The following is a 15,645-nucleotide window of genomic DNA, read 5'->3' as shown; positions in this document are numbered from 1 at the left end:
TGATTGCTAACGTTATGTGTCAACTCAGCTGGGCCACGATGGTGCCCAGATATGTGGTCAAACATTACTCTGGATGTGTCTGTGAGGGTGATTTGGATGAGATTAACATTTAAATTGGCAAGGTTTGAGTAAAGCAGATTGTCCTCCCCCATGGAGGTGGGCCTCGTCCAATCAGTTGAAGGCCTGAATAGGACAAAAGACTCACTTCCCCAGAGCAAGAGGGAATTCTTCAGCAGATGGCCTTCGAGTTTCATCTGCAACGTTGGCTCTTCCTGGTTCTCCAGTCCGACCACTTTTGGCCTCAAACTGCAACTTTACTGAGTCTCCAGCCTGCCAGCCTTCCCCATCAGATTTTGGACTCACCAAGCCTCCACAGTCAGTTGAGCCAACTCCTTATATATTCTATTTGTTTCTCTGGAGAACCCTACCCAATACAACCACCTTTACCATGAACTTTTGTGTGCATGTGTATAATATTATATAAGTTACAGGTGTACGATACAGTGGATAGGGACAAATAAACAGTATCTACCATAACTGTCCATATGATGTGACAAAACCAATAGGCGTGTTCCAGGGCTCTGGGATTCTTCATGAGCATTCTGACATGAGCAAAATTATACAGCGATAAAAGTAAAAAAAAAAAAAAAAGCAACAAAGAAAGAAGAAAAGGAAAAAACCCTGAAAATTTAGCTATAGAATCAGAAAGACTTCTCTCATCTTTTACTAAGTGTGACCAAGGCCAAGTTGTAAAACCTCTCTGATCCTTAAGTGGCTTACAATGTAAGGTGAAAACCATGAGGATATTGATTCCTAACTACCTGGATAATTTTGATGATTACACAAGAAACATAATAATAGCATTTGTTATGGCCCAAACATTAGGTAAAGGCTTTGGAGCCATGATGTCTTTGAACATATTTCAGCATCTATAAGTGTGCCTGGCACATGGGAGGTAAGCCATAAACCTTCATGCCCATCTTCTCCCAGCCTAGCAGATTTATGCGTGATCAGGGGTCCATGATCTCAGTCTTTGTGCCCTAGGATAGAGCCCATCACCTCCCCTATCTATGATTATGGCAAACATCTTGTCGCTGTGCTTTACCCAGAAGAAAGTAATTCATCCTTTGTGATTACAAAGCAATAAACACTAAGATGAATCATGATAATGAATATTTAAAAGTTACTGTCATCCATCTTGGTTTTACTCTGGTGATAGGAAACGTCCTCACCTAGCCAGGGTCACAAAGAGGGGAAAGACCACTCCATTCCCTACTTGAGCACTTCACTGCCGCCCTCTGGTCTCACTTAGCTCAGGCCGGGGGGGGGGGTCTCAAAAGTGGGGTGCACACCCCCCAAAGGCTGCATGAAATGATGAATTGGTACACGAGGAATAACTATTAGAACTTCTACTGACATGCATTCTTTTTCTTTTTTTAAAGTAAATCATCACCTTTTTTTTTTTTGACCAGGATTCTTAATTTGTTTATTTATTTATTTATTTATGGCTGTGTTGGGTCTTCGTTTCTGTGCGAGGGCTTTCTCTAGTTGCGGCAAGCGGGGGCCACTCTTCATTGCGGTGCGCAGGCCTCTCATTATCGCGGCCTCTCGTGTTGCGGAGCACAGGCTCCAGACGCTCAGGCTCAGTAGTTGTGGCTCACGGGCCTAGCTGCTCCACGGCATGTGGGATCTTCCCAGACCAGGGCTCAAACCCATGTCCCCTGCATTGGCAGGCAGATTCTCAACCACTGCGCCACCAGGGAAGCCCGACATGTATTCTTATCTGATTCAGTTTTTCTAATTTACATTTCTGTGTATCTTTTATAATGCTCAAGATATCACAGAAGACTTCCATATCTATAATTAACAAATCAACGCATATTGATGTCTTTGGATATCATGACTGAAAACTTTTTACTGAGGAGGTGTGATGCCCAAAATGTTTAGAAACATCTGCTTAGGTTGTCTTTAAAATTACAGTGGCAATGGACACCTGTTATTTATGTGAACTAATTGTGTTACCAAATTTATAAGAAACTTGTTTCACAAAAACACAAGTAAGAAAGTGGCTGGATATGAAGACTATTTCTGAATCAGAGGTAAGGGCACTGCTTGCTTCCTTTCAGAGAAGATAATTCTATGTAAATCATCATGAGGTGTGAGGGGCAAGGAGCCATAACCAAGTGAAAACTGTTCCTGAACCAAAGGAAATACTCAGAGCATTATTTGCTGTCTGGTTTGGAATGTTTCCTATCTTTGCTATTCATTGAGAAGGGTTCTCTGACAGAGCTCTGGAAAAGCCAAGGGTTGCTTATCCTTAGTCTTTAAAATATGTCTTGATCTGACACCAGAAGCACAGGCAACAAAAGCAAAATCAAACAAGTGGAAGTACATCAAACTAAAAAGCTTTTGCCCAGCAAAGGAAACAGTCAACATAGTGAAAAGGCAACCTATGGAATGGGAGAAAATATTTGCAAATTATACATTTGATAAAGCATTACTATCCAAAGTATACAAGGAACTCTTATAACTCAATAGCCAAAAACAAACAAACAAACTCTATGTAAAAATAGGCAAAGGACCTGAATAAACATTTTTTTCCAAAGAAGACCTACAACGGGTAATGGCCAATGGATACATGAAAAAGTGCTCAACATCAGTAATCATTAAGGAAATGCAAATCAAAACTACAATATAATACCACCTCATACCTGTTATGATGGCTATTATCAAAAAGACAAGAGACAACAAGTATTGGCAAGGGGGTGAAACAAAGGGAATACTCTGTTTATGGGCATAAAAACTGGTTCAGCCATTTTTGAAAACAGTATGGAATTTCCTCAAAAAATTAAAAATAGAACTACCATATGATCCAGCAATCCCCCTTCTGGGTATATATCCAAAGGAAATAAAATCGCTATCTGGAAAAGATATATGTACTCCCATGTTTATTGTAGCATTATTCACAATAGTCAAGACTTGGAAGCAACCTAAGTACTCACTGAGGGATGAACGTTTAAAGAAGGTGTGGCATGTACATACAATGGAATATTACTCAGCATAAAAAAGAAAGAAGTCTTGCTCTTTGCGACAACATGGATGAACCTAGAGGACATCATGCTAAATGAAATAAGCCAAACAGAGAAAGACAAATATTGCATGATTCCACTTACATGTAGAATCTAAAAGTCAAACTCAGAGAAGTAGAGAGTAGGATGGTGGGTATCAGGGTGGGGGAAATGGCGAGATGTTGGTCAAAGGGTACAAACTTTCAGTTTTAAGATGAATAAGTTCTGGGGATCTAATCTACAGCGTGGTGACTATAGTTAAAAACGCTGTATTGTGTACTTGAATTTTTCTAAGAGCATAGATGTTGTGTTCTCACCACACACACACACACACACACACACACAAATAGTAACTATGTGAGGATGGATGTGTTCATCAGCTTGATTGTTGTGATCATTTCACAATGTATATGTAAATCAAACCAACACATTGTACACCTTAAATACATACAGTTTTTAATTTGTCAATTATACTTCAATAAAGCTGAAAAAAATGTCACTTATTTCTGAGACAAATGGTGAGCGGCACCACAGTATGCACCATGAGAAATGGTGTCCCTCCTCCATTTGTTCCAAGACCCATATTTCTACTGAGCTGCAGACAAGTATTGAGAGGTTGAGTGTATATTACCTAAATGGTGAGCTACGTTTTGGGGAAAAACAATGATAATTTGCTGCTGGCCTTCCAAACAGTACAGGATGTACGTTGTACATTGGTTTTTATTAATTTGAAGAGCTACATGCAAATTAAGCAGATTGTTATTTTATCAGCTCTCTATCCAATTACTCCAATGCTCATTTTTATATGTGAAGGTTTATATATATCAACCAAAGGTTTATATATATCAACCTTTCTATCTATATAGTAATTACTGCAATCACATCATAGAATTGCTCACTTTTAATTTTTAATTCAATGAGTGAACGTATAAAATGGATATTCTTAATAAGCACACACGGCCTAGATAAATCTCCTCTGTTCTTATTGGTGCAGAGAAAGATGTGTAAGGGAGTGTTGCAAGGTGGTTAATGCCAATGCAGGTATCAACTGTTCACGGCAAACCAAGGAGTTGAAAGAAGGTTGAATTATTCTCAGTGCATTTCACAATTACAGAATATCCAAGAAGAAATCTTGCCAAGCAGTAGGGATGACTAATTATTTTTAGTAGTGCATTGCAATTTTGAAGTTCAGAGTGAGTCAGATTTCCATTGTGGTTTTACATTATTGCCTTTGTCTCACTGTCTCTAATATTTGAACTTACATATTGGGAATTTCCTCAGAGGAAAATAAAATTATGGTGGTGTTGTATTCTGCACTGTAAAAGCAGAGTTTGCGGAAGCTGCTGAGAGGACGGTACCAACCATGACATGTCACAGCAAATATGAGCAAGGGGTTATGCCCACTAATAGAAAATTAAAGAAAAAGCTCACAAAAACAGGCCAAAGCTATATTTAAAGGCAACCTAAGTCAATTATTAAATAAAGTATTTTTCACATTTACTTGTGATTGAACACTGAAAATGGAGTTTTCAACAAGCTCTACAAATGGCAAGAAATGTTTCCATCTTTAAGAATCAAATCCAATTTTCTTTAATGATTTTAAATGATAAAGTCGTTCCCTAGCATAAGGACCTTCCCATGGGTATGTCCTAAATGTTACTTTGACATTTTTACACTAATTCTAGGGTTATATGGAAGTAGCAAAATAAAATTTTGCAGTTTTGCTTTTCTATTGTTGCTTAAATTGGTACATAAACATACATCCTCCTGGAAATTTTGAGCCTAATGGATGACTTTCTCCTCCCAGACAACACCTGAGCCCCTTACATGGAGGGGGTCATTTCTGCCCTTGCGGCTGTGTCTCTTTCGATGGCCAGTGAGAACACAGGACGTGCTTTGCCAGAGAAGAGGTAAGGTCTTGCCTTTTGTTCCCAACTTCCATCCCCAAAACCATGGGCTTTTCTTTCTTCCTCTGGACTCATATGCACCCTTCCTTTGCTCTTTCACGCTAGGCTGTGGGAACCTTTGGAGGTTCCTGTCTCTATTTCTCTCCTGTCCTCTGAATTCTGATAGCATTTACTGTTTGAATTTCTCTAGTGGCCTTCTGTCTATGATTTGCCTATGATTGCTCCGTGTTTCATGGAGATCACTCCATGATTCATTGTAATTTATTTGTCAGCTTTTTCAGAATCACTCTATGATTCATTGTGGATTCATTGTAAGCTCCTGATGGGCCTGGATTACATTGGACATGGTTTTGACTCCCTGGATGTCTAGTGTATTCTCTTGTTGGGACTGCCATAACAAAGAAACACAAATTGGGTGGCATAAACAGCCAACATCTATTGTCTCACAGTTCTGGAGCCAGAAGTCTGAGATCAAGGTGTTGGCAGAGTGATTCCTTCTGAAGGTTGTGAGGGAGGGTCTATTCTAGGCCTCTCTCCTGCTACTGGTGCTTTCCTGGCAACATTTGGTGCTCCTTGGCTTGTACACACATCCCCCAGTCTCTGACTGCATCGACACGTGGCCTTCTTCCTCTGTGTGTGCCTGAGTCCTAATATCCCCTTTTTAGAAGGACACCTGTCTTATTGGATTAGGACCGCCCCTCCCTCCAATGACCTCATTAACTTAATTCCCGCTGTGGAGACCCTGTCTCCAAATCAGGTCACATTCTCAGGTAGTGGGATTATGACTTCAACATATGAATTTGACACAGTTCAACCCATTACACCTAGTGAAGCCTGCAAATGACTGAAGTCACCCCCACAGAGCCCTCAGCATGACCAAAACACTGACATTTTAGACAGAAGAGCAGGATAGGAAACTTGTTCTGATAAGGCTTATGGTTTGAAAATCCTGGCTTGTTTGTATGTTTTGTTTGTAAGGTTTGGTAACCCTCTTTCTTGTTTCCCTTCAATCCACTCTCTCCAGATGACAAAAGCAGAAATCACCACCTTTGCTTTCACATTCATCTACTTGACTCAGAGACAAGAGGGATGTTTCTTTCTCTGTTTTCATTTTTAAATGAAACAGCCTATCTTAACTGGTCATCCTAGCAAACCCAACACTAGATTTGAAGTCAGGAGAATTCACTTCTACTTCTTATTCTTCCTCAAAGTCATCACAGGAGGCAGAATAAAATCAAGTCTTTTTTTTTAATTCCAATTTCTTTTATCTAAGAGTTAATGAGTTCACCTGGGTTTAAGGAGATTTGTAATGGATTTTCAAATCCTTGCTATTATTATTTTTATTATAATGTTGGATTATTAACACCAAGCTAAAAATGTCATTCAATATGCAAAATGAAGTGATAAGTACCATTTGGCTTTTAAGAAGTACATTATAGAAGCTGTCCATTAGGAAAATAATCTCAGGTTATAGTGAGCTCTCAAAAGGCCTGGGAAATAAGGTTTTAAAATCAAGGCACTTGCAGGCCATTATGACAACTAAATTGGTAAAACATACTAAAATCCCAGCATAATAAGTGCTCCTTAAAGAATAGTGACAAATTGTATTAATAGTGTATTTCCCAAAAAGTGAAAAACTGAAAGACTCGGCGGAGGCTGAAATGACTCCTGTCCAATGACATTAATGCAGATGGACACAGCATCTGTGCGCGCTGCTCTAAATTGTCAGGCTGGAGGGGATGCTCGGTCCTAAAGCGAGGGTCACCACTTGCTGAAATTCTGAACACGGGGCAGAAGTGCCGAATTGTCACCCAGGGCTCTCCTCACAGCATCAGGAACATGACGGCAGACCCTCTCCTGTCTGCAAGAAGGCAGGCGCCAGTTGACAGCAGTGGTCAGTGAGACTGGCGGAGGGCGTGGGGATGGGAGAAGGGCGGGAAGAAATCCTCGCCTGGGAGCCTGGGGGCAGAATGGGAGCAGAATGCCCGCCGCCAGGCCAGCAGGGAGAGGCGAAGGGCACGCCTGTGCGCAGGGGCGGCTGCAGCCGGATTTCCTCCGGGAAACGCAGTGGTTCCGCTCAGACAGATGCTGACAGCTGAGGAAGAGCAGCTCTTTGTCAAGCCGCAGACGTGGCAGCTGCTAGTGTGGGCGAGCGCGTTGACAAGAAAGTCCGAGAGTGCTGCAAAGGTCAAAAAAAATAAAGTAAAATGAGCGTGACTTTTGCATTCACAAGTGTTTCTTCCTGCACGAATATGAAGTCCTCTGTGTGTGCGTGTGTGGTCCATCTATACAGAATCCCAAAATGTGCTCCTTTCATTTTTACCTTAGTTTTTTTCATTGAGTCACACAGTTTAAAATTCAAAAGATAGAATGAAAAGGAATTAGGAAATTCCTCTTTGGGAAATGTTTTGGGATGGATGGTCGGGCCCATGACTTAAGAATCACACTTCAACTTCTGTTTGTTTGTTTTTACCAGAAATCAACATTCCCCCGATGAATCACCAGCTACTACTAAGAAACATCGAAAGACTGGGCCTCAAACGAAGGTCATTAATTCACAGTCCTGAAGGTAGTGAACCTTGTGGAAGGTTTACAACATCCACAAGAGAGTCCCGAACTGTTTTGAGCAAGGAACACATCCCTAGCCCAGGATTCAAATTTTCCGGGATTTTCTCAACAAGTTTGAAGATTCAGGCAAAAGCTGTCATGAGACTTACAAATTTAGCCTTTGGCAAAATCTATCATGCTATTAATTCAATTAACTGTAACTAGTATTTGTATTACCCATTGAATTACTGATTTTTTGGATGACTGTTTTGATTGTTCAGATAAAAGTGAAAAAAAAATACTCTTTGGCTTTTATATACTCAGGGGAAGTAAAGCGCCAAGAAAAGTCATCAGACAGTTCATGTCAAAATAGGATTTTAACCTGAATTGTTTGCTTTCCCATGGCTTACAACAGTGGAAACTGCAGCAAATACCCACTTGAATTAATCTGTGGAACTTTGCTCTCATCAATGTGTAATGTGGCAAATAGAGTGTTTCCTTTCGTGATATACTCAGTCTTTCCTCTTCTCTGTATTCAGTGAAATCTCAGCAAGGGAAAAATAATCATTCTTAAGGATCATTTGGAAATGGATTTTAACCTAAGAGCAAGAGAACCAGAAATATATAGTGTAAACATTTCTAAACACAAAATCAGATATTTATCCTAAGTGGTTTCTAGAAAGCCTACATACAAATGTATGAGTATTTAATGCCTTAAAAAAGACTCAGTTACATGCACTTAAATACTGTTATTTTTAATAAATTCAATTTTATTTCTGCTATAAATTCTTGGCAAAACTAAGGGGAATTTTGCAGAGGACATTATGTTCCTACTACATGGACTACATTATATTTTGAACTTTTTCAAAGAATAGAAGACTCTAAGTAACTTGAAAGGCTATCTTGATTTTTCCAAATTTATGCTCCAGGTACTTTGGCATGATTCAGAACTGATGTCAAATCCAGGCTCCCTGCTTTCAGTATAACATTAAAAATGTTTCTGAACCTCTCTGAGCATCATTTTATTCATCAGTAAAATGAGATTAATTGTACCTACCTCAGTGTGAAGAGTGGGTTAAATTAGACAATAGGATTAAATGGGATACTGGGATTAAATGGAAATTAGAACAAGTCCTACTTTAGTGGAAAGAGTAAATTAGATAATGAATGTGAAGTTCTTAGCCTTTGCCTGGCTGCAGTAGTTGCTGAAAAAGAGATAAATCACCAAGTGTTACTGAAGGGAACTTGGATGAGTTGCAACACGATGCAGCTGGAGGTTTCATGTCTATGACTTGCACTGGGACCAGCCAGGTTGCGCTTGGTTCTGCTCCAGTAACAAAGAACCCCCAAATCTCAGTGGCAAGCACCACAAAGTTCTGCTCTTCACTTCCTCCGTACCCAGCACTGGACGCTGAGTCACATCCAGACACCAAAGGAAGGAGGAGGAGACAGCAGATCACACACTGGCTCCTAAGGCTTCTGCTGGAAGAGACACGTTTCATGGATAAAGCAAATCACGACTGCTCCCGACTTGCAGGATGGGAAGAAAAGTGGCCCTACTATGTGCACGAAAGAAGAGAACTGGCAGTATTCAGTAGTGGCACCCAGGCAGGGCCACACTCTAGTCCCCGAGGTTCTGCAGACCCGCAAGCGCTGCCTGACCCAGACACACGAACACAGATATGCTCACCAAACTGAGCAAATCAACCAAGAATAAGGACTTCCTGAAATCTCAGAAATAGAGATAAAACACAAGAGCAAGGTAAAGGGAATTCCCATAGTGATGGTGAGAGAAAATTCCAGAAGCAGCTTCTGCAGGAGGCCTGGGAGGCACCTCTTGCAGAACAGAGCAGAGAGAAGGTTCTGGCTGGGAGAGGAGTCTGGGGAGGTGGGTGAACAGGGATAGAACGGTTACCGTGTGAATATGGTGAGGGAGGACTTACCAGCTAGAGGAGAGTTTGGGGGCTAATTCGTGATAAATACATAAAACCCTAAGCAAAATAGAAACAAATATAAAACCATTAACTGCAGAGAAAACAAGGAGCTGAGCAGAGGAGGAAAATCAGATTAGAAGTGTAATTATGGAAGGATGAGGGAGAGGGGATGATCAGGGGTCATTTCTCATTGTCCATGGTGGGGATTCAACAGATTATTCCTAGAACTGGAAAATCAAGAAATAGCAATATCAGCGTGGTTTTTGAGCTATGCTAGAAATCCCAAGAGCGAAAAGATTTGAAAAAAGTTTCCTCTGGGAAGGAGGACATATCAGAGAGGGGGGCTGCAAATAGCTGTTGTTTCATAAGAAGGCTGGTAGAACAATTTCTTTCTTCAAACTACGTTCATGTAGACCTTTTATTAAATACAATTAATGTTAAAAAGACCCCCAAAAAGGTGAGTCTGCCATTAGATTAGAATGCCTTGCTTCCAACCCCAGCTTCCTCGCTAACGAAATCCACGCTCACTAATTCTCTGGAGCTCAGGGTCCTAGTCTTTGATGGGATGACACTTTGCGTGGCACGAGCTGAAATGTGCAGAAGAGATTGTCACTCTGTACACGTTCGTCCACCTCTTGGTTCTGTCGAGGTTTGAGTTCCCGTGTGGAAGAGCTCACACAGCGCTTAGCAGAGGACTTGCGCTCAGTGGGCAGAACACAGCTTGCCATCCTGGTTTCCATCCCTGACCCACCATTTTTTCAGTCAGGTGACTTGGAGATTGATTTAATATCTCTGTATCTGGTTTAAAGTGGGGAAAGTAAAAGAATGTACCCTCCTCCTGTTGGAAGGAATCAAGTAAGTACCAAATGCATAAAGCACTAGGACAAGTGCCTGGCACAGAGTAAGCCCCAGACACGTGTTAGCTGGTTTTATTCTTCTGCTCTAGAACAGTACGTTATGTCTTTTAATCGTTAAAAGAACTTTCTGTTAATACATTTACTTAGGACCTTTTAGAACGTAGGTCACGGTAGGCTTGTGACCACAATAACAATTTCCTGTCCCGTCAACGTCAGAATGAGCTTTCTTAGGGTATAAATATAGTTAATTTCTCTGTCAGCCTCTGTGCAAAGAAAAAGAGCATTTGCTCTGGAATCAGGAAACCCTGGCGTCAAATCTCAGCTCTACTGCTGATCAGGGGGGAAATATTGGACAGATCAGGGAATTTCTTAATTCTTCCTCATTCTGGGTCCTCATAAGTAAACAAAAATAGGATAAAACTGGCTCATAAGTTTATGGTAAGGATTAAATCTGAAATTGCATGTAAATGCTTATTGTCATGCCTGGAACACAAGGCGCTCTCAACAAATGCCAAATATTAATAGTATTATTAAATATTTCCCTACACTCAAGACCAAGAAATACATTTTCCTGTGACGCTTCCTCCAAAAACCTGTACTGATTCCTTGAATGTTTACTCATTACGTTCATAGAGTTGGGTCTCCTATCGTGTATTTATAGCCTGTGGTAATAAATGCACTGTTTCTTTATCTTAAATGTATCAGCCAGGATATAATCTTCTTAAAGAAAAGCCCCATAGCACAGGACAATGCCAAACAGATTGCAGGGGCTAAGAAAGTATCTGCAGATTATTTTTTTTCTAATTGGCAAGTCTTTTTCATGTATCTATGTTGTACAACGGAAAATAACAATAACGACAACAATAATAATAACTAGTATTTTCCAGTGCTCGCTTTGTGCCTCACAACCCTTGTAATTCATCCCAGCAGCAACACTGGAAAGTTGGTGTGTGTACCAGTTATTTTTTCTGCCCCAAAACTTAGTGGCTTAAACCAACAATGCCCGACTTTTTTAACATACCCATGGGTGTTTTGCTTAGACCTTGCACAGGTCTGGCCTGGGCTTCTGCAGGCAACTGCAGTCAGCTCCCAGGTGACCAGGGGCTGGGCTTGGCTGGGACAGCTAGAAGCTGGGCCCCTCTTCCTGGAAGGTCTTTCCTCTCTGCCACCCCCTCCCCACACCTTGCCCCTCAGACCAGCTGACCTCATGCTCACTGTGTTCTGTTTGCTTGTTTTGTGTGTTTTGATGTCCCACTGGCTAAAGAAGGTCTGAGCTAAGCCTAGATTCAGTGTGAAGAGGAATTCATACGAAAGGAGTGACACATCAGAGCTGTTCCTGTCGAAATCTACCAAGGGCGGAAGCTCGTTTTTAGAGATGAGGAAACTGAGGGTTATAGGCTTGAAGTATCTTGCCCGGGTCATACAGCTGGTGAGTGACAGCAGTAGAGTTCGAACCTGCTGTGGATCATTTCGTGTCACTCTTAGTTCCAGTGAACTAGTCAAAATCAACTGGGATTTTTTTTTTAATTGAAGTATAGTTGATTTACAGTGTTGTGTTAATTTCTGCTGTACAGCAGAGCAATTCAGTTATACATATACATACATTCTTTTTTATGTTCTTTTCCATTATGGTTTATCACAGGATATTGAATATAGTTCTCCATGCAATATTGTAGGACCTTGTTTAATTGGGATTTTTTTTTTATTGGAATTTTGTTTGGGGAGAGTCAACAAAGTGAGGAGATAAACCCACAACGTGACTGTCCGTTATGCCTCTTACACCGCATCCATGAAAGACGGGATGGCAGAGGGGGTGGGTTTGCCACCCAAAAGCCTTTCAATCCCTGTCTTTTGTTTCCCCCGCTCGCTGTGGAGGCTGGAAAGCTAATTCCAGCCCCTCTGCAGCTGGGAATGGACATGTGGCCAAGTTCTGGACTGTGAGAGGTAAGCAGAATTTCCTGGGAGGACCATACTTCTCAAATATGTAAAAAACAAACAAAAAAGGATTCTTCAGGAGAAAGACTCCTTGGACTCTTCCCTTTTTTCTTTTTCTTTTTAGCAGCTTTATTAAAGCATAATTGATATACAAAGATCTACACATACTTAATGTGTACAATTTGATGGATTTGGACGAGTGCAAACACCTATGAAACCGTCACCAAAATCAACGTAATAGACTTATCCATCACCTCCAAAAGTTTCCTGCTGTCCCCAACCCCTTCCCTTCCCTCCCTTCTCCCCTTCCTTCTTCTCTCTTTCTTTCTCTCTTTCTTTCTTTCCTTCCTTCTCCCTCTCTCTTTCTTGCTTGCTTTCTTTCTTGTGATAAGAACACTTACCACAAGATCTACCCTCTTAACAAATTTGCGATTGTACGATACAGCATTATTGACCATAAGCCCAGTGTTGTACAGCGGATTCTAGAACTCATTTCTCTTGCATAATTGAAACTTTATACCTGTTGAACAACCATCTTCCCCTTTAAAAAAAAAACCTGAACATGGAGTTGCCTCGAAGGGCAGCAGGCATCCTAGAACCATGAGAATAAACCCTATAGGGCAGGGAGGAGGGTCAGAAATGAGAGGAGGACACTGGATCCTTGAAGATGTTACTATGAAGCTGCTTTAGCCCCAAACCCTCCTCCTCAGTATGTATTTTTATGTGAGTTAAATATAACCTCAGTGTGAAATACCTCTCTTAATTGTACTCTCTGTAACTTGCAGCTGAATGTAATCCTAAATGTATTAAGACACAGAGTCATTTCAGAAGAACGAAGTTGACGTGGCAGAAGTTTTTTAAGCAATTATCTAAATAAATTCAACAGCCTGAGCAAAACTTTTACAGCATCAACTGTCTCTCTCATTTCGCCTGTGCCACCTTTGTGTTTCTGAGGAAGAAGACAGTGGCCAAAATCACTGAGATAATTGTCATTGCTTCCCTCACCTTTGCTTCTGGGATGGAGCCAATGGCATCAGTCAGGTGGGGCTCAGGCGAGTCACAGGGCCACTAGCTTGTGATGCGGCCTTTTCACTCAGATGTCGTAATTTAATGACATGGTGGCAGAGCAGTTTTTAAAAAAAATTTGGCAAAGTTCAGATAGAACAGATAACATCACGGATAACACATTTCTGAACATTAGTGTTGATTAAACAAAATGTCCCTGATTTTTGCAATTTAATAGAAAGGTAACTGATAATTCCATGACGCACATCAAGCACGTTAAATTAAGCATGGGGCCATTTTAGGTTAGAAATGCAAATGAAAAATCCTTTTTGGATTATTTTTTGACATACATAGTCTTTCTGTAAAAACAATGAAAAAGTGTTAACCCCTTGTGGCTTCAGTTCTCGTGGCTTGATTTTCTGATCAAGTCCAAGGTATTGCCATTAATTGAAAATCCTGCATCACATTAAATCGTGTGGCCTGGAGTGGAGAGTTCAGCTCCTTTCCGTTAAGTTTATTTCACCCAGAGTGAAAAAAGGAATACTGTTAGAGTAGAAAGAAATCCTTTCTGGTTCAAGGGATTTTTCCTCTTTTCTACTAAAAAGAGATTAAATAATTACAAAGAAAGAGAACAGTATGAAGCACCCTGGTGCTTCAGATAATTTAATGGGATTTTAATATTATTGATAAAATGACCACCATTCAAAGAAAATTACAGTGAGTTTTGTAGAATTTGGAGTCCTGGGCCCCATTTTATGTTTATATGCAAGATAAAGGTCAGTGCTGAGGTAACTCTCTGAATCTGGATCATTCCAGGAGAAAATAAACAACACACTCATATCACCAAGTAGCCAGAAATTTTGTGCATAAGTATCCCCATATTTCTTTGCCAATTCTGAAACCAAAGTAAAAACAAACTATTTCAAGATATAGGTACAACTTGGCTAATCATCTCTCAGACTAGTTAATCAATCAGCAAATATTACACTTTATAGTGTGAGAAATGTATTTGGCTAGTGCCTGAGGGGTGCAAATAATGATACGGCCTGTTACTGGACTCCTAAGGATGAAGCTTCTAATCGAGATGGGAGGCAGGAACGCACAGGCTGTGAGAAAACCCAGAGCACCACCAAGCAGAGGGCAGGTGGGGAAAGCAGGACTGGCCCCTCAGAAGGAGAGGCCCCTCTGGGTACAGGTCAGCTCGGGCTGTCATAACCAAGTCCTACAGACCAGGCAGCTAAAACAACAGGGCTTTATTCCTCACGGTTCTGGAGGCTGGAGTCATGGCCAAGCACTGGTGAGGGCTCTCTTCTGGGCTTGCAGACGGCTGCCTTCTCACTGTGTCCTCACAGGGAGGAGAGAGAGAGAGACAGAGACAGATAGAGAGAAAATGCGGGGAGTGGGGGTGGGGGTGAAGCTCTCTGCTGTCTCCTCCTGAGGCCTCTAACCCTATTGGATGAGGGATCCTCTCTGATGACCTCATTTAACCTTTACCACCTCCTTAGAGGCCCCATCCCCCAATACAGGCACCGAGGCATCTGGGCTCCAGGACGATGCTCTCTGTCACCATCCATTCAAGGCTGTCTGCGGATAAGCCCCTGAGAATCCAGAGGAGGCCCACCTGGACGGGCAGCTCACACACATTACCTGAGCCCCAACCCTACTTCTCTTCTGAGTGACCACACGTGGCAGCACCAACCTCTTTCTGGGCTCAGCTTTGACAACTTTTATCTCCTCGTGCTCCGATGACCTCTTACACGAAAGCAGATCAAAGCAGAGTTGTCCAATTTGTAAAACAGATAAAAGAGGGGTTGGGAGGTCGGGAGGTGCAGCGTTCCACCTGCCATGCTAATTGTCATCCTCCCTGAGGACCAATGAGCTGCCTCTGCAGATTCTCAGATTCCAAACAGGGAACAATAGCATTGTGATTTGTCGGCAAGGAAGGAGAGAAATAACAGTGACAAATCTATTCTGGGTCCTGAAGTATTTGAAATTATCGCCCTCCCACACACACACTCACATCACCACCCTGCAATGTAGAATTTAGATCGAAGTTCACTGGGAGAACTCACAGCAAAGCATATAAAGCACCTACTGAAAAAAAAGTAGAGTCCCACGCATTTCCAGAGACTTAAAAATTCCAATGGCCCTTTATCAGGAAACTAAACGGAGGAAAGAAGCACTCATGAAAATTCTTGCCATGAGAGCCCGTACTGACCTCCTGCAACCAGACCTCTGTCCCATGGGCAGGTATTTGGAGTCGCTCTGCCAGGAGTGGTGGCAGGCTTTGCTATGACCCAATGGTACCCTGTTGCAAAGTGCTTGGCTAACGTTCTGGAATGTAGTCTGTGGCTGTTCAATGAATTCTTTCCTCCGGGCAAACAAGCTGGAT

At 41.5% G+C, this 15,645-nt stretch overlaps 2 long non-coding RNA genes across 8 annotated transcripts in view; one reads left to right on the top strand and one right to left on the bottom strand.

The window, feature by feature from the left end:
- LOC309655266 overlaps window positions 1-8,029 on the top strand; it is a 22,899-nt gene extending 14,870 nt beyond the window's left edge. For all 4 annotated transcript variants that reach the window (XR_014260727.1, XR_014260728.1, XR_014260729.1 and 1 more), the window contains 2 exons: window positions 4,876-4,978; window positions 7,452-8,029. This is a non-coding gene — a long non-coding RNA (uncharacterized lncRNA). The remainder of the gene's footprint in view (window positions 1-4,875; window positions 4,979-7,451) is intronic.
- The window catches only part of LOC309655262, a 39,658-nt gene continuing 25,455 nt past the window's right edge, over window positions 1,443-15,645 (bottom strand). For 2 of the 4 annotated variants that reach the window (XR_014260714.1, XR_014260715.1), the window contains exons 3-4: window positions 7,961-15,645; window positions 1,443-7,154 (exon numbers count right to left, since the gene is read on the bottom strand). This is a non-coding gene — a long non-coding RNA (uncharacterized lncRNA). The remainder of the gene's footprint in view (window positions 7,155-7,960) is intronic. The other 2 variants (XR_014260716.1, XR_014260717.1) reach the window with 2 other exon arrangements.

Source organism: Balaenoptera physalus (assembly GCF_965194825.1).
Source record: "Balaenoptera physalus genome assembly, chromosome: 2".
NCBI classification, from domain to species: domain Eukaryota; kingdom Metazoa; phylum Chordata; class Mammalia; order Artiodactyla; family Balaenopteridae; genus Balaenoptera; species Balaenoptera physalus.
The sequence above is the reverse complement of the archived record's forward strand: the minus strand, read 5'-3'. Positions and strand labels throughout refer to the sequence as shown.